This window comes from Pleurodeles waltl, chromosome 7, assembly GCF_031143425.1.
Source record: "Pleurodeles waltl isolate 20211129_DDA chromosome 7, aPleWal1.hap1.20221129, whole genome shotgun sequence".
Taxonomy (NCBI): Eukaryota; Metazoa; Chordata; class Amphibia; order Caudata; family Salamandridae; genus Pleurodeles; species Pleurodeles waltl.
In genome coordinates this window covers 466214897-466241643 of record NC_090446.1, presented here as the reverse complement: position 1 = coordinate 466241643, position 26747 = coordinate 466214897, and the positions used below count along the sequence as shown (strand labels likewise).

The window sequence follows — 26747 nt, the reverse complement described above, 5'->3', positions numbered from 1 at the left end:
TCTAAGGAAGTAATTTTCCACCGTCTGAATTGATTTACAATTAATATATCCCCAAATACCTGATCCATACATCGCGGACGGAATACACTTGGCTTTATACATTTTTACCATATTCAGCGGGTAATCCTCCCTAGTTTTTTTTTAGAAGATTTTCAGGGCCACCGTTGTCTGAATAATCTGGTCCTTTTTTGTTTTATACAGTGTGCCCAGGAACCCTTTTTGTCAAACATTATGCCCAGGTATGAAAATGTTCGAGCTGTGTCGACCTTCCCCCCATGGATAGTAATGTTTTTGATCTTACCCTGTTTTCTACCACAGTTCATTATGAAGGTCTTCAAACGATTAATGGTGAGGCCCAAGTCTGTCATAAATATTATGCAAGTGGTTGGAGGGCTATTGGTGTCCTGGCCATGAGAACTGCATCATCTGCGTAGAGTAGTACCGGGCTTGCACGATTGCCTATTTGGGGAAGATCTTTACATCTAGTTATCAGTTCGGATTCTAAGTTGTTTATGTATAGTGCAAACAAGAGCGGGGCAAGTACGCAGCCTTGACAAACTCCTCTGTATATGCTGAAAGGCCTAGTGCATTCCCCTCTTATCACGTACCTTACTCTTGCTTTGCACCCTGTATAGAGGTCCTGTATGAACTGAATTATTGATGAATCTACCCCCATTCTGCTTAGGATATCCCATAGCTTCTCGTGTAGTACGCAATCAAAAGCTGAAGATAAGTCTATAAAGGCCAAGTACAAATTACTCTCTCTAGTCCTTGTGTACTTTCCGGTTATGATACTTAAATTCAAACCCTGCTATTATTGGAGTAGTTTTAGAGTGTCTGCTTATTTTTGAACGTCTTTGATTATAATGAATATTGTGTTTTTATCATATTGAATATTTATCTACGGATTTTTCATTGTTCGTAAATTTCATTGTGATGCTTTTAGCTGTGATCTATGGTATTCGCTTGTATGAAATGACTTGTTGCTTTTATGGCAAATTTTGCAGACTAAAGTCAATTGAACAGAACAGGACTTACAGTGGCCCTCAATTTGGTTACACTCCGCAGCCTGACCCCGATCTGCCTTCGTCACAATCCCAACCAATGTAGCGCTATGAAATTACTAAAGCGCAACAAATCACCATACAGCCTGACTCTCATCCTATGCTCCCACTAGCACAGATGTGGCCTTAGATGCTCCGCTGTCTTTTTGACTCTGATTCCTACCAAAGCTTGCCATCATCCAGAGATGATGATGGTGAGTATGGGAATGATTCACCACCTCATTATTATTGTGATCATTTTTACATGGACTTACAAGAGGTCAGAGGGTTTGATTCTTCCCATTTCCCATGATGCAGCATTGAACTCACCATTTGCACGTACAATAGAATAGAGTGCTTTATTTGCAATAGTAATTAAATGAGCAGCGGAGGTCTTGTATTTGCAACTGCCCTCAGGTATGCTTAGTTAAATCTCCTTATGGAAGTCATACTGCCTGAATCAGCCTCGCCTGAAAACTTTCTCCTGTTAAAAGAAGCCTTCACTGACACCTTAATGGACATCTGGTCAAAGCTGTTGAATATGTCCAACTGTGAATAGGCAAGTGGCAGACATCACAGACTGATTTCCCTACTTCAAAGAGCTTGGATGTTCAGGTTTCAACCAGCAAAGTGAACCCCAATTTATTGCCAGCGAATCTGCCATATTGGGAATGTAAGAAGATTTAAGTATTCAGGACAGGAATTCGTTTTGGCTAGCCTAGCATGGAGGTCAATGCAGTTTGCCTATTGGGCCAATATATGCATATCATCTGGAATATGGCCAGCAAGATCTTGCCTATGGTAAAGGAAGACCTTTGGGCCTCACTGACTCATAGCTTCCAGGATGGTCAAGATTTAGCCAAGTACATGATTTATGCTGTCCTTGATACTACGGATTGCCTTGGAAGGGTTGTTGGCACCAGTGTGGTGCTCCACCGCCATGCATGGATGCACGTCACAAGATTCTCTGGTAATGTACAGGCTTCTCTTATGGATATGCCTTTTGATGGGTCATGGCTGTTTGAAATGTTCCAAGGCAGAATCAGCTTTCTTGCCACAGAAAGTAGAGCCAAAGTACACTCTCTGGGTCCTTTAACCCAAGTCAGTTTTTAGGAAATTCTAAGGCTACTTTAGGGTACTAGCCTATAGATAAAGTCAGTCTCCTTAGCCTCTGCTGCAATCACCCCAGTACTTTCGGGGACGTGGATCTAGCAGGCTACCTTCAGGTCACAAAGGGCACCTGATGTCCCAGTACCCTTCTCATGTGACAAAAGCTACCAAACAGGTTTAGGTTGCCATCAGTGGAACACAATCAACCCTTCAGATGCAGGATCCTTCACTTTCTTCCAGGTTGGCGATCCATCACGTGTGACGGATGGGTTATCCAAATCTTCAGAATGGCTATCCTACCTTTTGTTCTGCTCTGCGGAATCTCCCGTCCACATCAGAGCAAATCTCTGCGAAAAAACAGTCAATTTTATTGCAAATGGTGAGAATTTCACTCCTCAAAGGATCCATTGAGAGGGAACCGGACTTCAAAATAATGGAGGGTTGGTGCTCTTGCTATTTCCTAATGCTGAAGAAGGATGAGGCGCATTTGGCCTATCTTAGATCTTCATCCTTTTAATGACTTTCCCTGGTAGGGCAACTTCAAAATACTCACCCAGATTCTGAATGCCCTGAACCTGAGTGACTGAATAGTGTCCTTGGACTGGCAGGATGTGTATTATTATTATATATACTCATCCTGTAGTCCCATAGATGTTACTTAAGGTTCAGGGTAGGAAAGGAACGCTTTCAGTTTATTGCACTTCTCTATTACTTCACTAGTGGCCCTTAGGTGTTCACAAAAGGGACGACGATGGTTGCTGTGCATCTTTAGAGGTGGGGTGATACCAGTTTTACCCTACTTGAAAACTAGCTGTTGAAGGCGGGCTAACCACAGTCAGTCGTAGACTACCTCTAGACAACTGCAAACCTCCTGACCTCATTTTGGTTCAGGTTGATTACACCAGGTGGACTATGTGGGTGTTGCAATATCATCTGAAGTTCCAAGGGTCCCAGCACCAAGGAAACCTGTCAGGTGTAACTCAGATTTTAGAGGAATGTGCACACGGTCTGCAGTGGCTGCATGACCATGACTGGGCTGGTGCAGGCTTCTCTCCCTTTCCCACGTAGTGCTAATGGTGTTGACAGATGCATCACTGCTAGACTGCAGAGTTCGACTGGGGGAGGAGGAGATCAGAGCACTCTGGTTTTCAGTGGAGATCTAGCTCCAAAATAATCTGTTGGAGTTGTGAGTCATTTGTCTTGAGTTGAAGGCCTTCCTGCTGTCCATCAAGGAGAGGCTTGTGTAGGTTCTTTTTGACAACACCATCTCCATATTTTACTGCAACAAGCAGGATGAAGTGGGCTCCTGGGTCATTTGCCAAGAAGCTCTGTGACTCTGGAGTTGGCAGGAGCATCTCAACATTTCTCTGATTGTGAAAAACCTTGAATGTCAGGGCTGATGTGTTCAGCTGGCTGCATCTAGCAGATCACAAATGCCATCTGTGTCCTGAGGTGGTGCATTACATCTTTCAGAAGTGGGCAGAACCCAGGCTAGATTGTTTCACCAACTTTGAGAGCACGTAGCAGCAAACGTTTTACATGTTGAAGTTTCCACAAAGACATTTGCTAGGAGATGCATTTAATAAGGACTCCTGAATCTCTTCCTATCCCTGCAGCTCCTGCACGAGTTCTCAAAAAGATGAGGAACTAGCAGGCCAAAGTAATCCTAATCACTCTGGATTGGACCAGGAAAGTGTGCTATCTGAAACGTCTGGCATGAGCATCTGCCGTCCTATTTGACTTCTCCTTCAGAAGACTCTTTTGTCACAGCAGGGTCCTTTACCCAAACATGCACAATCTACACTTTCATGCATGCAGATTGAGCTGCAGCAGCAGTTGGCTGCATCCGAACTGTCACTTAAAGGCCACAAGGCCCATTTACGTTGGGCGGTCAGACACATTTTTGGCCTTGTGTGGAGTTGGTAAGAGAGACCCTTTACCAGCCAAATGGTCAGATGTTTTGTCTTTGGACCAGCAAGTCCTTGCAGTGGGCAGTATTAAAGTTTATTTGTTGGACCTTTCAGCCCTTTGACATTTGCTGGACCAACCATCCTTTTTAAATAACTGGTTGTGATGTGGTTTATTAAAGGTTTGACACACATGTTCCCTTCCAAACATTTTGTGATGCCAGTGAGACCATAACTTGATTTTGATGTTTCTCATGTATGCGCTCTTTGAGCCAGCTGCTCATTGCATCTCATTACCTGAAAGACAGTTATTATTGTGGTAAAACATCTTCTTGTTTCACAAGCGAACTTGAGACACTATTAGTGCAACCACCCCACACCAATTCTTTTCTAGTCAAACTGGAGAAGAGGGCTCAGCCACCCTTATTTAAAAAAACAAAATTGTGATTCCTTTCTACATTAGGTAATCCTACACTCTCTCAGCATTCTATGCCCCTGCTCACCATTCAAAAGTACAGACTCCAGTGGTTGGACCTTAGAGGATCTTTAAACTTTTCCATAAATTGTACCAAGGACAATCGGGTGGACGATCAGCTCTTCATGGGGTTCTCCTGGATGAAGAAAGGGAAGGATGAGCAGAAGAGGAATTTGTTGAGGTGGATAGTCCTCTGCATTAAGATCTGCTACACATCTACTAAAGATCAGCCTCCAGAGGGACTGAGAGCCCATTCCACTGGGGCTAAAGCTGCTACTACTGCGATGGCGCAAGGAGAGACTGTCCTTGACATCTGCCAGGCTTTGATGTAGGCATCAGTTCAAACGTTCATGAAGCATGACTGCCTCGATAACCAGGTCTGGTAGAAAGAATATGTCACCTGCTTAGTCCTGCAAGACATTTTGGTCTGAGACCACTCCACAGATCCTCTACCTTTAGAGGGTACTGCTTTGGAATCTATTCTGAAGGTGAGGAATCTCTAGTTAAAAGTATTCATCAGAAGAACATGTCACTTACATTCAAGTAATGCTCTTTCATGTGAATACTCTTTCTAACTGTATTTTTCTCAACATTATCCCACCTTGTGCAGTGAGATGATCTCTTTTTAACTTCTAAAAAGGTCCCAAGTCAGACATCTGCACACGGGTGCTGACAACTGTGTTATGGTTCACATTTGAGTGCGCAGAAATTGTCAAGCAAGAAACTGATGTTGGCACGCAGCAGTGTTGCTTACGTGTGGTTCTACTCTGTCATCGCCGGGGCAGTGTGGAGCTGCCTGGCTCCGCCTATCAGTGTGCTAGAGTACAGCTGAAAAAAAGCTTCAGGTTCCAATCTGGAACCTAGGGAATATCCCAAAGGTGAGGAATCTGTGGTCAGAAAGAGTATCTACAGTAAACAACAGTATCAAAGGTAAGTAACTTGTTCCTCTTGTCCCCGCTGGGATACAGACATTCCAATTTCTTCAATTATTCCTGTGTAGGAAGAACTTATTTAATTGAAAGCCTGTAGGATCACATTAATGAAGGAGAGTTGTGAGTTCCTTCTTACTTTTGCTGTCATCGTTGGAGGACCCAGATGGTACTTTATGTATTTCTCCATCTTTGTGTGGGTAGCATGGATACCTTTGTCTTTGGCCATGATGTTGTGGATTGAATTTTTGCACAAGTGAGTCAAAGATGGGTGTTCATGCCAAGAGTCTGGCTTATATCTATATTAGGCTCCTGTTCAAGAGACAATTAATATTGGTGAAAGCAATTGTGATGAGGGTGCCCTCTGCTGAGGGGGGACACAACAAGGGAGTCCTTCTAGGTTCAAGTATGGTATCATGACCATCCACTGTAAATCACATGGGCACGGTACGAGCCTTCGTGCAAGTGGCAAGTGCAGTCTTGTTGATACCCTGTCAGTGGTTTAAAATTTTCAATGGAATATTAGTTTCTCTATATGTGTCTGTGTTTGCGGGGCATAATATTGTTTTCCAACCAATATGAGAACCAGTGTCACTTTCACTCATCAGATTTCAGGGTACTTCTACTGTGATCTCATAGTACAGCCAGCTTGTGGTGGGCCAGTCCATCAAGCCACTGGTATGCAGATTGTATCTATGTTACCCATTCTACCTTCTGTATTTGGTGTGGCTTGGTGGGCCTCTTCTGATCCAGGCCTGATTCCAGCAAGGTGGCAGGGTGGGCCAGGCCATCCCAAGGTAGTCCTGTGGCTTCCCCAAGGCCCATTTACATGCAGAAATATATATTTTGTTCTTTTTCCTTTAATGATGCTTCTGAGTCTGCAGCCTTGCTCTCTGAGCCTAATTGTTTAACCGTCATGCAAACCATCATGCCTTGGTGTGAGTATTTGGGTGTATTATATGGTACAGCTGTGCGGCCTTACTGTATAACACACTCGCCAAAACTGTCTTGGGTTTAGTCAGGCTCATTTGTAAAACCTCAAGCTCAACCCTGGGTAGCTATGGCTGCGAGCAGGAAGGCTTAAACAAAGGAACTAGTGTAAACATTTATCAATACCAAACAACGAAACAAAAAAGCTATGCAACTCAAAACCTTCTACATGGATCATAACCACAGCAAAAGCTTCCCTCTCAATGGCACTTTAACGGTGCTCTCTGGGTCGGAGTCGTCTGCTTTTAAAGGTAACTGATTGATCCTGACCCTGGTCATTCAGCTGTGATAATATTGCCCCAATCCCATGTTCTAAGCATCAGTTACGACAACAACCTCCTTGTTAAAGTAAGGTGCCTTCAAGATAGGTGCTGAGCACAGAGCATCTTTAAGGGTGGTAAAGTCCTTTTGACATAGGTCAGTACAGCTGACTTTCCTTATCTGCTTTTTGGAGGTTAATTCTGTTAAGAGTGCCAGAATGGTACCATACCTTGTAACAAATCGTCTATAATACCCAGTCAGGCCAAGAACAGCCCTGACCTGGGTCCGTGTCTTTGGAGCTTCCCAGGTCAGATGTTTCTGGAGTTTGGGTTCGAAAGGCGGTACATAGCTTCCACCCACTTGGTGGTTCAAGTACACTACAGACCCTTGCCCTATTTGAACTTAATTGCCCTGATAATCAGCCCTGCCTGGTGAGGAGCTTAAATCGCTTCCCTGAGGTGGACCAGGTGACCTTTCCAGGTGGAATTAAACACAGCAATATCTTCCAGGTATGCTGCACTAAAGTCTTATAAAGCTGTGAGTACTCTGTTTACGACCGACTGAAAGGTGACAGGTGCATTTTTCAACCAAAGGGGCATCACTTTGAACTGAAAGTGGCCTTCTGGAGTTGAAAAAGCAGACCTCTCCTTGGCTCCTGGTATGAGGGATGTTTGCCAATACCCGAGTTAGGTAAAAGGTGCTCACATACTTTGAAGCCCCCAAATTATCAATTAGCTCATTTACTATTAGGAAGGGGTGAGCTTCAGTGTTGGTGACTGCATTGCAGCCTCTGCAAGCCACACAATATCATGTTTTGGTTTTCCCCCCTTGGAGCTAGGCTTGGGCACCAGGACTAGCCCTTGGACTACTAGAGAGCACAATCACCCACATATCTAGCATCTTGGCATCCTCAGCTTTGATGCTACCTTTGACCTGGCCTGACAATCCGTATATCATGTTCACACTGTCACCACTGTCCACATTATGAGTACACCATGTTGCCAAACCTGGGATCAATGAAAATAGTTCAGAAAACTGACTGAGCAAGTTGTCACAGTCTTTCTGCTGCTGTTCTATCAATGTGGAAGACAGTACTACTCCTTCCAGTGAGCCATCCTTGGCATTGGTAGAATGTAGATCAGCATAGTGATGCCAGCTCTGTCATGCTGTAGCTTGAGCCTACTCACATGTATCACCTTGGGGGGGGGGGTATCTGGGGGTTCCCAAATCCACAAGTGCTTGCTGCACTATGTCTAAAAGGTGGCACAATCGCTTGGTGTTATCAGCACAAAATCTCTCCGGGATAAACCCAGTCTGGTCGGGATCTATCAGCCCTTGCATGTAAGGGCCTAGCCTGCTTGCCAGGACACTAGTAAAAAGTTTAGCGTCCATGTTCAGTAAAGTGACAGTCCTATAGGACGAACAGATAGCCGGGTCCGGACCAGGTTTCAGAATAACCGTGATCGGCCCCAAGATCATTGAGGGGGTAAGCGTTCCCGTAATTGCAAAATTGTTAAAGAGCTGTGCCAATATGGGTGCTAAGAGGTCCCCAGATATTTTATAAAATTCTGCTAAAAAACCCAAGGTGCCCTGGCACCTTTCCCGCACAGAGGCGCTGTATAGCTAGTAAAATTTCACTAGCTGTGATATCTTTGTCCAGTGCTATGGTTGTCGACTGTAAGAGTTGGGGCAAGGACATTGTATCCAAATAAACCATGATAGCTGCAGTGTCCAGTCCCTCCTGTGCGTAAAGGGAGGCATAACACTTTCCAAATTCCTGCAGAATCAACCCATTCGTATTAGCAGCAGTGCCATTTTGGGTTTGGATCATGGTCACCTGACATCGCATTGCCTGTGCACTTAGTCTATGGACCAAGAGCCGTCCCGCCAACATTGTTCCCCCCCACATTGTACATTTGTTTGGTACGCAACAAAGCATGCTCTTCTACATCCATATTTAAGGCCTTTAGTTCTTTACACGCTATTCCTTGCTGAAGCTTTACATCCCCTGCGCCCGTCTCCATATGCCTCTTTTCCAATTCTTTTACCTTGGCTTCCAATTGCTGCCGCTTCTCCCTCCAAAGGGCATTAGAGTGAGCAGCTATAGCTATAAATTGCCCCCTAACCACTGCTTTTAGTGCCTCCTATATCCCAATCACTGAGGTCTCTGGTATATCATTAAGGGCCAAATAGGATTTAATCGCGTCCCATATTTCTGTGCATACCTCCGTGTAAGTGAGAAGATTAGTGTTGAGTCTCTATAACCTAAGTCCCTGTCTCGGGCCGGTACTGTAAATTGCAGTGTAATCAGTGCATGATCAGAAAGGGTCACCACACCAATCTTTGTCTGCGCAATCGTGTGGAGGAGACCGTGGGTGGCTAAGAAGAGGTTGAGTCTTGCATATGTCTGATGTGCATCTGAGAAGAAGGTATACTCTCTGAGTGTCGGGTTATGAGTGTGTCATACATCTGTTAACCCCCCTCCTGTAACTAGTGTCCAAAGCCTGTGGAGTATGCCCCTGTTTGCCCATAACGCGGTGCTGATCTATCCATGAGGGTGTCGGGGACCACATTAAAGTCACCTCCTATAAGGATATCTGAATCCCAGGAAGTGAGCACCTGTTGGATGAACCCCTCCTGGCATTCATTAGGGCTATAGATACAGGCCACCATTATCATATACCCGTGTAGGTCTATATATAAGGAAATGAGTCTTCCATTCCTCTCAGCCTGGGTACCGAGCACTTTCCCGGGGAAATGTGTAGCTAGTAATATCGCACCCCAAGCACCCCCCCCCCACCCCCCACAGCCCCCCGTTTCCCCGACCCTGAGGAATTAAACTGTCGGTCAAACCAGCGGGATTTCAACCATTTCCAGTCCGTTCGTAGTAAATGTGTCTCTTGTATCAAGCATTTGTCACATTTAGAGTCCCTGAGATATGAGAGAAGTGCTTGTCTCTTCACTGGAGCATTAAGGCCTCTAACATTGAGACTGATTGCCTCAAAGGACATGCATATTTGTGGGATGCTTTAGCATGGGAGGGTCCTTGGGCATCTAGCTTGCAACTGGTTGAAACAGTGATCAGCGGTGTTGTTATTAGCATCCAAAACGAAGGTGTGGCTGGAATAATTGACATAACAATGAACAGTACATATCAAGATACAAAAAACAAAGCAGTTCCCGGCCTGGGAACTACACTATATCCATCGGGGGTACATTGCACTGTACCAGGTCGCTCTCCAACTCGCCGTCTTCCATGTTGTGAGGGGCTCCGCCGTCATTTCGCCTGCTTTCCTGCTTTAATCGTAAGTGTTGGCATGTGACCGTGTAGGAGTCCCGGTCTACCCTTGTGGGCGGCCCAAGTGGGAAGAAAAACACGAGGAGGAGGGGCGGGTGGGCGGTCCCCAAGCCCTGAGTCATGCGCCCTCGGCCTCCAGCATCTGTCTGTGGTGCTCGATCTAGGTCACTGGAGGAGGGGCGGCAGTGCTCCATATTCATGTCCAGGAGAGATTCTGCCTCTTCCAGAGTTCGAACAGTGCATGTTTCATTTTGCCAAACAAATTGTAGTCTGAAAGGTGACCCCATTTGTAACAAATTCCTTTCTCTTGGAGCTTGCTTGGGATAGGTCGCAAGGCTCGATGGCGCTGCAGTGTTAGTGGTGAGAGATCCTGATACAAGTATGTGGCATGGGCTGGTGCTACCTGGTACTCCTACGGGTGAAGGTGATCTGTTCCACCTCTTCATCTTCTGATGTGTGTTTAGTCTCCTCTGCCCTTGGTGGTGGTGGGTTTGAGGGGGCAACACACAATTCAGTGTTTGGAGAAATAGACTCTGAATTCCCGGTAGCTTCCAACTGTGCAATGATTAAGGGGATAACTGCAGCAAGGAGGAGCTGCTAGTTAATGAGTATAGCAGCAACATCCCTGTGGTAGGCAGCCAGGTCAGCCCTGAGGAAGTCATGATTGTAGTCATGCATGCAGTGAAAAGTTTGGGAGGCCAGGTGTTGTGGGAACTCCCTCACTGCAGTGGTGAAGTCCCTCACACATTGTTGTTGTCCTTGCAGTAGTTATTGTTGGACTTGCATGGCTGCTGACTGTTCTGCAGATGTCATCATGCACATGCGCATCCCCTCAAGGCTGGCTGCCATATTTTGCATCCCCACCCCCTTGGCCAGCTCCTACTGGACTCCCACAACTGTCCTCTCAAAAGTGGTCCCAGTGTCATAAGAGTCCTCAGCTGTGTTTGAGCTGGCACGTCATACTACTGGGGTGGTGGGTGGGTCCTCTGTGATGGCTGCTAAATCTTTGCTCCACCTTGCGGCTAAAGTTACGGTCCGGAGGGTTCCCAGGACATCTTGGAGGGTTTTCTGGCTAATGGTTGTCAGCTCGTCATCCATGTCATCAGGGTAGTCCAGGACTGGCATATTCACAGGAGAGCCATCATCCTCTGCAATTAGATATTGTACAATTAGTGTGTCTGTGTTGTGGCAGTTGTAATGTGACGTCACTGACTTCCTATTAGTGGAACATTGTAATCTGGGTTCCTGTTCATTGTTCCTGTCATTAATATTAGCATTCTCACAGATCTATGCCACACCTGCATGTCACATGTAGTGTGGGCAGTTTGGGGAATTGTCTGTGTCACATCCTCTAGGTGTAGGTTCTGTCCAAATTGTGTGTTGCCAACTTCTTTTCCTACTCAACCCTCCCTCTACTACCATTATCATGGTGAGGCCTTGCAATGCCTGTTGTAGTTCTGATGAAACTTGCACCACACATAACAATATGACGCTAACTCAGTCTATGATATTTCACATAAACCTACACGTTGCTGAGACCTAGCACATAACATGTATTACAGTGGCATGACACAATACAGGTGTCAGCATTGGTAGTGTGTCAAGTTGATGTTTGCGAATGTGTGCTACATTGCATTACACCGATGGGACTGGCAGAGTTCCATTTCCTCTTATGACTGTGCGGGTGTGTTTTTCTAGCTACACACATTTGTCCTCCCCATCAATGCTGTTGTCTTGGCAGTATGACAGCTGAGGTGTTGCAAGGTTGCATTGCAGCTATTGTAACACAGGCATGCGGTAGACCCTGGAAAGGGCAGCATGGGTCTGACATTATTGCTGTGTACTTCATAATGTAAGTAACAATACCTGATGTTTATTGCGCCTATAGACATGAGCATTTGACAGGAGTTACACTTGGTTAGGAATTGGAGGGCATTGATCACGTAGTCATCCTGAACCCTCATTTTGAGTGTGTTTGTTCCATGGGCAACTAACTGCCATTTCCTAATTGACCAGCACACACAGCACAGGTAGTAGTGGCAAATGTTGTCAATGGTAAATGCCGCTTGAGGCAATGGCCTGAGACTGGGCATTGTCCCCTAGTTCACATTCTGACAATAACAGCTGTCCTGTGACAGCAGCCAAGTTTTACGTTCTACCCTATCCTCCTGGTCTGCTACAGCATTTCCAGCAGCCGTGGCATGGTAGTCTACCCCCATGCAAAGGTTGTTGCTGGTGCTCCGTCACCTCTCTGACCAGTATTTCATGTTCCTCTGCACTGAAACAACACTTCCTTTTCTTCATGTCTCTCCCCTTGTCTTATCTGTGTCCTCCTGGCTGGTTTATGGTAGATTAAGGTCTCCCTGGGGTCTCTCCTGGCTTCTGGGATCCATTTTGGGGGCTCCTTAGCACTGTTTGCTGCGTTTGTGCTGCTTTTTGACACTATTGCGGTGGAAAATGGCACATATCCGGTTTGCGACATCACAAACCGCGTTAGAATAATTTTCCCTGCGTTAACGTCGTTTTGCTTTACGACACGACACAATGGTTAGCATAAAAAAAAGACTCTAAACCGTGCTTAGCGTCGCTGTGCGTCAAAGTATAAATTTGGCATACGGGTGGTGCTAAGAAAGGGCCTTACATTTTTTTATGCAAAACTGCGTTAGCGCAGTTTTCCGTCAAAAAGTATAAATATGGCCCTCATTCTCTTAGACAATTAAGGGCCAGATGTAGCAAAGTCCGATTTTGCGAATCGGAAATTGCAAGTCGGTGCGACTCGCAATTTCCGATTCGCAAAATCGGATGCAGTACGGTGTCTCAGACACCGACTGCGAGTCGCTATGGGGTCGCAAAGACCCAACTCATTAATATTAATGATGTGGGTCGCATTTTGTGACCCCATAGAGAGTCCCTGCACTCACAGGGATGGTGGCCTGCTGAAGTCAGCAGACCTCCATGTCTGTGACTGCTTTTTAAATAAAGCAGTTTTTTATTTTTTATTTTGCAGCCCGTTTTCCTTAAAGCAAAACGAGTTGCAAAATAAAAAAAATAACGAAACCTTTTGGTTTCGGTTTTTCAGAGTAGGCAGTGGTCCATTGGACCACTGCCTGCTCTGAAAAACCCTTATTGGCAACATTCACAAAGGGGAAGGGGTCCTGTGGGGACCCCTTCCCTTTTGCGAATGGGATACCACCAGTGTGACACTGGTGGTAACTGCGAATTGCTTTGCGACCGTATTCGCGGTCACAAAGCAATTTAACATAGCGATGCGAGTCACAAATAGGAAGGGAACACCCCTTCCTATTTGCGAGTCGCATTCACTATTTGCGAGTCGGTACTGACTCGCAAATTTTGAATGTGCATCGCAAAAGGCTTTTTGCATGGCGCAAACTGCGATTTTCGCAGTTTGCACCATGCAAAAAGCTTACTACATCTGGCGCTAAGTGATTTGCCAAGAGTCGCAGGATGTCGATTTGACCTAACTGAAACTTGGTTCCCCAGTTGGTAAATCGACAGCTCCGGTGGTTATGCCACGATTAGGGTGCCCAGCATCCTTTATTTGTCGGACAGTGCTGGTGTTTCACCAGCTGTCCCAGCAGTTTTAGGCAAAATTGGCTCGTGTCCGGTTTTTGGAAAGAGTCCACTGAAAACAGAGGAATGCGTGTTTGAGTGTGTTAAATAGCGGGGCTAGTTAGCAGCTATTACAAGAAAGTAATTAAATTAAAATGCATAGTGTGGGTTTTTTTAAATGCAATTCTTCGTTTTCTTAGGGTCTCTTGTGTGATTCCAGGTTGATGAGGACTATCATAATGTGTCGCTCGGTTGATAAAAAAAACTGTAATCACTGTTTTGTTTTTGCGAAATGCCGCGGTTTTTGGAATTGAAACTCTGGTCAACCTAGCCACATCCTGTCCGCCATCTCTCCGTGTAGCTGCCCGATCCCTCTCAGTCCTGGGAGAAGCCTGATTCCCCCCACTCCTCCTTCTCGTGTCACACAGCCAGTCTGCTGGTTTTTCTTGGCCACGCCCAGAGGTCATGGGGTTCTGTTAGCAACTACATCGACAACCTGCCCACTGTTGTCACTGTGCTGGTCTTCTGTTGTTTTTCAGCACCAGTTACGAAATAAGGACTTGAGGCGACCCGAGTCCCCTATAAGAAAAGGTGAGTCGAGGATTCATGCTAGTCCGGGAAGTGTATTTAAAGCCCGAGTAACACTCTCCTGAGGGCGGGAAGAGAGGAACCTTTCAACGTTCCACCAGAATCCACATAGTAGGTTTATGGCACTGGGTGGGCGCACAGTAAATCCAAATTGTTTGGCAGATTACCACTATTAAATATCAGTCTACGCAGCGCTCTACGCACAGTTTACACTTTCTGTTGCACCGTCTAGCCATAGATGAAACCCTAATTTACATACAGTACACTTTTGTCCTTGTATCTCACAGTGCTATACAACAGGGTACACATTATACAGTGCATTCTTCCCTCATCCCGCACAACACTTTTCGTAGGTTACAAGGTAGATATCATCTACCCCGAGACCGCACAGCGCTTTACTTGCACGGTGCACAATAACAACAGCTTCTATTGTATTCCACAACAGTTTATACACAGGTTACTCATTATACAGCATGGCGCTTTTAAGTCTGTTTACTCATTACCCCCTTTTCCCTATCGACGTGATGACTCACATATTGAGCCCCTCTGCCTGCAATGTCAAACCCACCCAACGCATAACCCCCCCCCTTCTTTCCTCCAGTAGGGTAACGAAACTTGAGGGGGGGAAGGGGGGAGGGGGGGGGGCTGCGCTGCACTGCACTGCAAAGTACATGGAGGGGGTGGGGGCCCAGCCAGGAGCTCTCAGGCCTGCTGAGGCCCCCCCCTGGATTTAGTGGGGCAGGGTGCATCATGGGCCAGCAGTGGCTATTGTTACACTAGCGCTTATCTTGCGTTCCTTTTTAGGGCTTCCAAATGGGCAGGCTCTATTATGCTCCTGTGCCTTCCGGCAGCTCCCTTTGCTGTCACGCGATGGCGGTGGGGTGTATGATGGAACCACGCATGCCTACACAACGCGGTCGGAACAACCTCCACGTTGTTTCCACGCATGTCTTTACAACGATTCTTCATTGTAAAGGCATGTCTAGTAAATGCATGTTTGGAAACGGCATGCATGGTTGTGGCATGCCACTCCTCACCCTAAAAACAGAAGTACCCCCACCCTTAAAACTACCCCGATAACCCCACCCACTGTGAGCCCTGAAACCGACCCCCACCCCAAAAAATAAAACAACCCAACCCCTAAAAACAAAATTACCCCAACCCGCCCCTAAAACAGAAGTAACCTGACCTCCCCACCTTTAAAAACTACCCCTATACCCCCACCCACCCTGAGCCTTAAAACCGACCCCAAAAATAAAACAACCCAGCCCCTAAAAACAAAATTACCTCGACCCCTCTGCCCTATCCCTAAACACAGAAGTACCCCCACCCTTAGAAACTAGCCCGATACCCCCACCCTGGGCCCTAAAACCGACCCCACCCCCAAAAATAAAACAACTCATTCACTAAAAACAAAATTTCCCCGACCCACCACTAAAAACAAAAGTACCCGACCCCCCACCGTTAAAAACTACCCTGCTACCCCCACCCACCCTGAGCCCTAAAACCAATCCCCACTCCCAAAAATAAAACTACCCAACCCCTAAAAACTAAATTACCCCAACCCCCCACCCCGCCTGCCCTGAATACAAAATTACCCCGCCCCTTAAAACCCGACCACCCCATCCGCCCTAAATACAAAATTACCCTGACCCCCACCCCTAAAAACCCACCCAGCCTTAAATACAAAACTACCCTGACCCCCCACCTCTACCCCTAATAACCCACCCTAAATACAAAATTACCCCAACCCCCACCTGACCCTAAAAACGCAACCTCCCACTCGCCCTAAATACAAAATTACTCCAACCCCCATCCCTAAAAAAAACGCCCCCACCCGCCCTAAAAATATAATTACCCCAACCCCAAATACAAAATTACCGACCCCCCCACCTCTGCCCCTAAAAACAAAATAACCCGACCCTGCCCCTTAAAAAAAAATAAAACATCCTAACCACCCCAACCCCTTTACCCCCCACCCCTAAAAACTACCTCCAACCCTGCCCAAGCCCCGCCTACCTGACCGCGTCCTTTCCTGATGGATCTTCCTTTTCCTTTGCCTTAACCATGCATGTGCGTTGTTCAGCACATGCGTGGTTAAGGCAGAGAAAAAGGCCTGCGTTGTTCAGGCAAGCGTCGTTCCGGATCTTTCCCATGCCGGTGGGATTGCGGCGTCCGTGTGGTCCTATTTGGTAGTGGTCAGTGGACTGTGCGGCCAACTTGGCCTACCCCAGTTTATGCGGTCAGCTGTTTCTTGGCCTACTCTGACTGCTTTTGATTCCTCGGGCGACAAGTTGCATTAACAGGAGCAAGGTTTGCAGCTACTCAAGTTTGTGGGGTTTTATCTTCCTGGATGTGTTTTTATCGGTTGCTATATGTGGTTGGGGTGCTAGCGAGTGGCTGCACCCTTTATATTTTGTTTTTTACTGGACGGTCATTTCTGGAGACAAATTACCATCTGTGGGCTGTTTGCATACTATTTAATGATGTAACTTTTGTATTCTGTCCATTCCTGTTTTGGTAACAAGGGAGAAGCGTGGTGCAAAATGAAGGAGGTCCTCTTCTCCTGATTCAGAGGTCGGACGTGTTTTGCAGCAGGATGGTCCCGTCAGAGGTCCTGCTGGCATTCCGGCTGGGGCTCAGTGTCCCTCACAGCTTTGGAGGTTCAGGCCATAATTGATGCCGCAGTTGCCAAAGCCTTGTCCTCCAAGAGTAAGGCCCGGCAGTCTTCAGTCCTGCGTCCTGATGATGTAGACTCTGATGATTCAAATATTTCTAAGCCAGAGAGGCATGTGGTACCGGGTGGGAAGTTGATATCCATGGAAGAACTGGTCGAGATCCTGGCCCATATAAGAGTTAATCTGGGCATGACTCTGGCTCCGGTGGAGTGGGCTGCAGAGGAGCTGTTCCCGCAATTCACCAAGTCTGCAGTGCTGGCTTTGCCTTTGCATACGCAGATCAAGGAGGCAATATTCAGATCTTGGGAGGATCCTGAGCATTGCCAGGTTCCTTGTTTACTCCGGTAGTCCTATGCCTTGGAGAAAGGGGATCGTCTGCTGCCATATGGCATCAAGGTAGATTCCATCCTGACCCATCTCATTGGTCATTCTTCTCTGAATCCTGATGACCGTTTGCCTTCAGATCATATGCATCGTTAAGTGGATGGTGGACTTTACAATTTTATTTGGACTCTAACCTGGTGCTCAGAGCAACTTCCTATGGAGCTTTAATGTCTCAGTCCTTGGTGAAAGATTTTGAAGCCTTGGCAGAGGCCATGCAGGAGGGTGCCAGTGTGTCTGATGTTCTAGTTCACATGGAACAACAAGATAAGTTTCTGGCAAATGTTTAAGCCGATGTCATTAAGGCCACTTCAGTAGTAGTATTTTTCTGTCATTGTAGTTAAGCGCAACCTGCAGTTGAGGGAGTGGAAGACAGATCTGGCAGAGGTTTCCTTCCTGAAGCTGCCCTTCGAGGGAAGTAAGCTGTTCGGTGAGTGGTTGGATGTTCTGATCCGGAAGACTATCAAGGATAAGAAACACACTTGGTTCTATGGGTTTTCTTCACGCAAGTCTTCTAGGACATTGAATTGTTTGGATGTCAGTGACAGTAGGGAGTTTCCTTGCAAAGACACACTTTTCTCTTCTTTTCGTAGGAAAAGGTTCTAGCCCAGGGGAGGTAAACATCAGGATATCACCTCCAAGGTGCGACCTTCAGGCCAGCGTTTCTGACTATAGGACTCTTATGGACTCACAACTGGTGGGAAGATGGTTGGCAGCCTTCTCTCCAGCATGGATGCCTTCTGTCTCCGGCAACTGGATAAAGAGCATAGTATGGAACAGCTATCTTCTCAACTTTGTCTGGCTGCCTCCAGGTATGGGGTGTATCCCTACTTCTGTACCAAGGAATCCGGCCAAGAAGGCTGCATTGTCGGTGGGAGTCGAGGACTTGTTAAAGAAAAGGGTGATCACCCCAGTGCCACTGGATCAGGTCAGTCAAGAGGTGTGCTCAATCCTGTTCCTGGTACAGAAGGCGTGTGAGAAGTTTTGACCTGTCTTGGATGTAAAGCACCTCAACCAGTGGGTGGTGTCCATTCCATTCAAGATTTTGTCTCCAGCAGCTCATTTTCTTGGTGTCCAGGGGATTACTAGGCTGCCATTGACCTGCAGGATGCTTACCTACATGTGCCTGTTAATGTCAGTAATCAGAAGTTTCTGAGGTTTGATGTGGGTTGGATGCATTATTAGCTCTGCGTTTTGCTGTTTGGCCTGAAGTTACCCCCTTGTGTGTTTACCAAGGACTTGGCCCATCTGAAGGCGATTCTTCAAGTGCAGGGGATTGCCGTCTTCCCATAGCTCAATGACTATCTGGTCAAGGGAGCTTCTCTTCCCCTGACCTGTTTGCATGTGCATAGAATACTGGATCTTCTCATGGATTCTTGGTGAATGCGAGGAAGTCCTCAGTGGTTCCAGCTCAGGATTGCATCTTCATTTGGACCCGGTTCCAGACAGGTCTGGGTATTGTGACTTTGCCAGACTTGAGGGTGCTCAAGATCCAGTCTCATCCGCTGGCTGCGCCCGTTCAGTCTGTCTCCCTTTGAATGAGGGTGGAGAAAAACTTGGTGGCCACAGAAGTTTTGGTTCCATGGGCATGGTGGCATCTCAGCATTCTCATGATTTTTATTTTGAACAAATGGGTGTCTGTTGTGCAGGCTTTGACATGTCTTCTGCCATTGACCCCTGTGATCAGGGAGGAACTGGGGTGGTGCCTCCTTCTGTCTAATATAATTAAGGGTCAGGGGCAGTTTAAGATCTTTAGAGGCCCTAAGCACTTAAAAGATTTTGGCACCCCCATATATATCTAATTCAAAATATAAATAATAAACCGTAAAATAAACTTACAGTAAAATGCAAAATAATGTTTATTTTTGTATACTTCCACTTTTTTTTATATTTGAACTGTTTCTCCTACTTTTTCTAATTACAAAGTCTTTGATCATATACTGAAAACTAATCTTACATAACACATCTGCTTCTATACTTAGTGGAGATAAGGCATTCAGCACGCCTTGTTGCATAGTTGATCTGTTAAGATTTTTAATATATTTCAACTGAGAAAATGAACACTCAGCTGAGCAATTTGTGATAATTAATGTTAAAAATATAAGAAAGAAAATGTCTACATATGTAAAGGTACACTCAATATTGTCTTCTACAGTTATTTTATAAAGTTCAGCATGACTGAATCTTGTTTTTATATTTTGTGTTGCACTGAACTTATGATGCACATATGAGTGAAACTGTTGAAGCTCAGCTGAGAAATGTGTGTTCAATTCCTCTGGGTAAGCATCAATCACCTTTTGACAACAGTGAGAATACCTTTCAATAGCAGTAGATGATTGTTAGATGATTGTTAGAAATGAGGTCTTTGGTTGACAGTCAGGTTACCCCCTGTTCAAGCAAGGACCCTCACTCTAGTCAGGTTAAAAGAGAATCACCCTCAGCTAACCCCTGCTTACCCCCTTGGTAGCTTGGCAGAGCAGTAGGCTTAACCTCAGAGTGCTAGGTGTAAAGTATTTGTACCAACACACACAGTAACTTAATGAAAACACTACAAAATTACACAAAACACCAGTCTAGAAAAATAGGAAATATTTATCTAAACAAAAAAAGACCAAAACAACAAAAATCCGACATACACAAGTCAAGTTATGAATTTTTAGATATTAAACTCAAAAATAGCATTTAGAAACAAAAATGCTTCGATGAAATGTTAACACAGCGTCGTGACGGAGTCGTTCCCAACAAGCCGACACCAGCGGCGCCGGACACGGAGTCGTGTAGACCCCCAAGTACAATACCTTTGAAGAAGAGTGAAAACAAGCCGATGGGCGAAGTCGGGGATTGCGGCGTCTGTGCGAAATGTTGAATCCACACGCTTCGCGCGGCATCAGTCACGATGGGGTGCGGCTACTTTCACAGAGCCGCGGACTTCAGCGGGGCTGCAGCGGCGTCGGGCCTGCGAAGAGCATCGCGTTCCAGCGAAGGTCACGGCGTCCGGTGCAGGCGGCGTTACCGGATTCAGCAGCGGCGTCGGTCCGGAGTCGTCCGAAGTCAATTTCCTTGGATTTCCACCAGCTTTCCTTTCAAGGGCCCAGGGACTGGATAGGGCACCACTTGTCAGAGCAGGAGTCTCTCCAGAGACTCCAGGTGCTGGCAGAGAGAAGTCTTTGCTGTCCCTGAGACTTCAAACAACAGGAGGCAAATTCTAAATCAAGCCCGTGGAGATTTCTTCACAAGATGGAAGGCACACAAAATACAGTCTTTGCCCTCTTACTCTGGCAGAAGCAGCACTGCAGGAAAGCTCCACAAAGCACAGTCACAGGCAGGGCAGCACTTCTTCCTCAGCTATCAGCTCTTCTCCAGGCAGAGGTTCCTCTTGGTTCCAGAAGTGTTTCTAAAGTCTGTAGATTTGGGTGCCCTTCTTATACCCATTTTAGTCTTTCTTCAAAGGGGACTCACACCTACTTGTGAAATCCTGCCTTGCCCAGGCAAGGCCTCAGACACACACCAGGGGGTTGGAGTCGGCATTGTCAGAGGCAGGCACAGTCTTTTCAGATGAGAGTGACCACTCCACCCCTCCCTCCTAGCAGAGATGGCTAATCAGGAAATGCAGGTTACACCCCAGCTCCCTTTGTGTCACTGTCTAGTGTGAGGTGAAAAACAACCCAACTTTCAAACTGACCCAGACAGGGAATCCACAAACAAGGCAGAGTCACAGAATGGTTTAAGCAAGAAAATGCTCACTTTCTAAAAGTGGCATTTTCAAACGCACAATCTTAAAATCAACTTTACTAAAAGATGTATTTTTAAATTGTGACCCCAAACTCCACAAGTTCATCTACTCTCTAGGGGAATCTACGCTTTAATCATATTTAAAGGTAGCCCCCATATTATCCTATGAGAGAGACAGGCCTTGCAACAGTGAAAAACGAGATTGGCAATATTTCACTGTCGGGACATATAAACCACATTACTATATGTCCTACCTTATCCATACACTGCACCCTGCCCTTGGGGCTACCTAGGGCCTACCTTAGGGGTGCTTTACATGTAAGAAAAGGGAAGGTTTAGGCCTGTCAAGTGGGTACACTTGCCAAGTCGAATTTACAGTGTAAAAATACAAACACAGACACTGCAGTGGCAGGTCTGAGACATGATTACAGGGTTACTTGTGTGGGTGGCACAACCAGTGCTGCAGGCCCACTAGTAACATTTGATTTACAGGCCCTGGGCACCTCTAGGGACTTACTAGTAAATCAAATATGCCAATCACGGATAAACCAATCACATACACATTTTACAGAGAGAGCATATGCACGTTAGCACTGGTTAGCAGTGGTAAAGTGCTCAGAGTTCAAAAGCCAACAGCAGCAGGTCAGAAAAAATAGGAGGCAGGAGGCAAAAAGATTGAAGATGACCCTGCATAGGCAAAAAAAGTCCAACAATGATGAAGTGACATTATGTGGCACATCCCTTAGTAAATAAAATCTCTGTTTTGTATATCTCTCCTTTTCGCGTCTCAGTTTCAAGTTTGTCAACAATTGTGTAAAAGGTGGTGTTGCAAAATGTATCTCCGGCATTCAGATATACTTCTGGTGCAGCATCTCCATCATTGGGTTGCTTCTTTCTGATACATTTATACATTTACCAGTTTGCACTGCTTTGTAACCAACATCTGGTAGCATTTCCTTTGTAGCTGCTTCGTGTCTTTCAAATTCATCTCAAGAAGTGCAAAGTTGGTCAGCTAATGATCCATACAGCTCTGCACATGTTTTTTAAATTCACAATGTGGCAGTTACTAGATTCTAATTTTGTTGTATTCCCAAGATGAATGCATATCATTAACCTCTATTATTACAATTTTATTATTATTATTATTATTAAAAATAAATAAAAAGATATATATATATATATATATATATATATATATATATATATATATATATATATAATCATTTATACCCTAAGCAAGTGCCTATTTTGCTTAATGGTTAATCCAGCCTTGTTGTTGTCCCCAGACCCAGTTATCATCACAACAGACGCCAACAAGAGTGGCTGGGGGGCCTTGTTGGGGATCTCACGATTCAAGGTCTATGGCAGACGGACCAGAGTTCCCGGTCTTCCAACTTGAGGGAGTTGGAGGCAAGTCGGCTCTCCTTCATTTTTCCCCACTCCTGAAGGAGAGGGTAGTAATCATGCAAACAGACAACACCATGGCCAAATCCTATGTCATTCAGCAAGGGAGGATGAGGGCTTGGTCATTGTCGGCAATTGCAGATCATTGTTCCTTTGGGCTCAGTCGACTGTGGGGTCTTTGAGGGTCATGGTTTTTTAGGGAGCTCTGAATTGTCAGGCCGATTGCCTGAGCAGAGAGAGTCGGTCCTTTCAGGACTTCTGTCTTTCTCCACAGATCTTTGCCACAGTATGCCAGTTGTGGGGCACTTCCAGGTGGATCTGTTTGTGAGCCCAAGGAAAGCACTTCTTCCCTGGTTTTCTACCCATGGAAGGGAGGATTCGACCTCAGGGATAGATGCTCTGGCGTGTCATTGGCCAGTGGCTCTGCTGATTGCTTTTCATCCATTCTCTTTGATCCTGAGATTTCTGGATCTGGTTTGGGTTCGGAGGGAGAAGGCTCAGATGGTTCTAGTGGCCCCAGCATGGACCTATTCTATTTGCTTTTCCCTATTGATGGAGAAGACGATGGGTAAGGAGTGGAAATTTCTGGTGGTTCAGTCTTTCCTGAGGCTTCTGTGCCTCCAGGTGCTGTCCATGGCCAGGCTCAAGTTGGCTTGGCGATTGAACGAGGGTGGGGGGCTTCATGCTGCATGGTCTCTCAGCTTCTGTTTCTTCTTCTGTGAAGGCATCCAGACGATTGTCAACTAGGTCTTCTTATGCTTGGCATTGGAAGATGTTTCAGGCCTGGTGTGATCATTGGCAGGTGCTTCCTCTTTCCATGTCTCTATCTCAAGTGCTGAACTTTCTCCAGGATGGGTTTCAGTTGGGTCTGCGACATGCTACTCTGAAAGTACAGTGGGTAGCGATTAAGGCTTTTTGATCTCCCTAGGGGGTGTAGTGGATGACCAGGGTCTGGTTTTCTGACTTTTGAAGGGCTTTTCAAATCTTTGGCCATTTTCCAAGGTAGTGTGACCATCTTTGGATTTACCGCTGGTGTTTTGGGATCTCCAGTATCCTCCGTCTGAGTCACTGTCCTCTGTGGGGTTGTTCTTTATAACCTTGGAGGTATTTATTAGGTGGCGGTCAATTCTACTCGCTGGTTTTGGGGAGTTGGACTTGTTGTCTTCTTAGTCTCTGTTCTTGCAGGTGTTAGTGGTGTGGCTTGTTCTTGGCTGGGTCCTGGCTTTGTGCCCAAGGTGAACTTTATTTCACCGACAGCAGAAGGTCATCCTTCCACTCTTTTGCAATGATTCTCAGTCTCATGAGGAGGTGGTGCTTCATTCTCTGGATGTGTGACAGGGGATTCTGATCTGCCTTGAGCGAGTGAGGGGTTCAGTTGTTAACTTTGGTCCACCCTGAAAGGGGGTAACCCTTCCACAGACATTGAGCAGATGGATCAAGTCTATGATTCTGATGGCGTATAAGCATTTTGGTCTGTCCTCTCACCTGGGCATAGCTGCACCCATGGCTGAGGTGCAGGGGGCTTTTGTGCAGGAGATCTGTCAGGCTGGCATTTGGGCAGTTCCTTCAACATTTGTGTCCCGTTATCGGGTGGTCCAGGATCCGGAGGTTCTGGAATTGTTGGGTTCCAGGACTCAGAGTAATGCTATTACCAGTAAGTAAACACAACATTACACAGCACCTTTTACCATCCATTGTACATCACAGCTTTTTACAAAAAGGTTATTCACTTCTTATCAGCTTATTTGCTCAGACCCGACAGCGCTTTGAAGACCAGTTAAAATGTTGTGAATACAGCTCAAAATGCATGCAGCAGCAGCATTAAATCATTGTCCATCCAAATACTCCCTTTTATAAGGGGGAGAGTTGATTTCCAAGGCTACCCATACAAAGGAAGAATATGAAATGCATATACAATTTACCAAGTCTTCCCCTGAGGTCTTTATGATTCTCTTATCAGCCCCATCTCCTTCCTCAGATGTGCCCAGGCCCCTCCTTCCTTGTGATCTCTTACGTAATCAAAGCACATCCTTTGAAGTATATAGGAGAGGCCTTGTCCTTTTCTCCTCGGTGTATTACACCCAGCTTAAAGAAATGCAGCAATCCACAAGTCTTTCTGGGGAGGGGGATGGGGGATCTAACTACGTCCAGTCCATGGTTCACCGTGGAGGCCTGAGTTTCCCAAAATGGAACCCAGCACCCTCCATGTATTGTATTGTCTTGTCCATGTATTGTACCATCCACAGGTACATATGCATCCAGTGCATTTATACAAAATACACACACTGCACAATACTGTATTCTCCATGCACATTTCAAAAGTGCACACACATCCAGCACTTGCATTCAACATTCGCACCCTCCCAGCGCTGTATCCTTCATGTATTTTACCACTCACAGGTACACATACGTCCATCAGATGCACTTATACACGCACTGCATTCCTCATGTATTGTGCCATTCACAGGTACACGTACACCCAGCACATGTACTTATTCTGCATGCACTGCACAGCACTACACCCTTCAGGTACTGTACCACTCTGTCACATGCACCTCAAGAGCATGAATACACAGTGCACGCACCACTCAGTACTTCACTAACATTGTACACCCATCTGAAGTTTGGGTGGTCAGATTGGTAAAAACAGTGGGAAAGTCTGTAATCACTTCTGAGGCTAAATCCGGCTCTGTGCTCCACCACAAAATCTAACCCTTTCAAAAAACAGACTCAACAACTTGGGATTCTCGCCCTTCTCAGGCTTCAACCATTTCAGTGGCTTTTGATCCATTTGCACCACAAATTTAGTGCCAAACAATTAAAGGCGGAACGTATGCAAAGCCTACACTATGGCAAAGCACCCCTCCTCAATATCTGCCCAGCTCTGTTACCCTGGTAGTAGTCTCTATTAATAAAGGTTTACTGACACTCTCTACGTCTGCCATTTAATTGAGTTAATACCATTCAAACTCCTTTGTCAGAGGCATCCATCTGTGAAAGGCTGACTTTAGTCTGGTGTTTTTAGTACTTGGTGCAGTGCATAGAACCTCCTTTAGTTCCTCAAATGCTTCTGACACTCCCCAGTCCATATCACTTTCCTGGGCTGCTTCCTAGTGGTCAAAGCAGTGTCAACTTTACTTCCATAGTTTGCCACAAAGTTCCTGTAATTCTTGGTGAGTTCTAAAAGGCCCTCACTTCAGTCTGGGTAGTAGGCACTTCCCACTCCACTGCAGTCTGAATCTTGGCATCCAACAGGCTAATCTTCCCATTGTCGGTTTTGCCTCCTGTATCCTCGCCAACACATGTGTCTTAGGTGGTTATGCCATGAATTGGTAAACACAACAATGTCTTTCAGGTAAGCCACACTGAACTATTCCAGCCCTCGAGAACTAGTTCACCAGGCACTGAAATGTGGCAGGAGCATTCTTCAACCCTGAAAGGCATCGCCTTGAATTCATACAGCTCCTCTTGCATCGAGAATGCCATCTTCTCCATAGAATTTGGTGCCAAAGCGATCTGCCAATATCTACTGGTCAGATCCAAGGTGGTCAAGTAATTTGCAGAACCTAACCGATCCACGAGCTCATCTGCTCTTGGAATTGGATGGGCATAGGTCTTGGTTACCTCATCGAGGGCTCAGCAGTGAGCATAGAACCCCCAAGTCAGTAGACTTTTGCTTTGGTACTAGAACCACATGATTAGACCAAGGACTCAAAATATCTCAATGACCATGAGGAGCCCTTTTACAGATAGGCTCACTTTTCTTGTTTGCGCTTTGGTGCACCTTGAAGCAGGTGCAAACAGGGAAAGGGTGCCCTAGTTTATAGAATGCACTGCCCTCAGAGCAGCCACAAACTTGTGCTGCTCTCATGGCTGTTGTGAACTCATGCTGCCCCCACGGCAACACATTCAACAGAAATATGGAGCAGCTGCTTAAAGGCTGCTCTGTTTTTTCTGTGCAGGCAATAACCTGCCTGCACTTTCAAAAGGTTTTAGAGAAACCCTTGCTGGCGGGTGCAGCGAGTGACTGCGCCTATCTGCAAAAGGATGTCTGGGGGGTCCATAGGATACCCCTCCATCCCTCTGTAGGGCTCTGTAGCGCTCTCCTCAACTCAGGGAGTACACTAATTCCTCTTTTTTGGTGCAATTTCAGGGCACCTCCTAAGGACATTTTGCCTCTGCACCCACATGGGTAATATGGTGTGGGTGCAGAGGCAAAATGATTTTCTCATTTGCAGGGAGGCCTCGCCCCTCTGCAAATGAGGAAAAATCCTTTCTCGATAATGCTTGCGCTACATGTGTGCCAGCGTTTTCTGTATAACAGAATGGGGCACACAAGCGTCTGCTGCCCCTTTTGTAATACCAAAGTGTCACAAGGGTG

At 46.0% G+C, this 26747-nt stretch overlaps 1 protein-coding gene across 2 annotated transcripts in view; it reads left to right on the top strand.

Annotated features, from left to right (window-relative positions):
- Positions 1-14050: 14050 nt before the first annotated feature.
- LOC138304198 (sulfotransferase 1 family member D1-like) overlaps positions 14051-26747 on the top strand; it is a 426949-nt gene continuing 414252 nt past the window's right edge. For both annotated transcript variants that reach the window (XM_069244053.1, XM_069244054.1), the window contains exon 1: positions 14051-14174. The gene's annotated coding sequence lies outside the window, so the exon portion shown is untranslated. The remainder of the gene's footprint in view (positions 14175-26747) is intronic.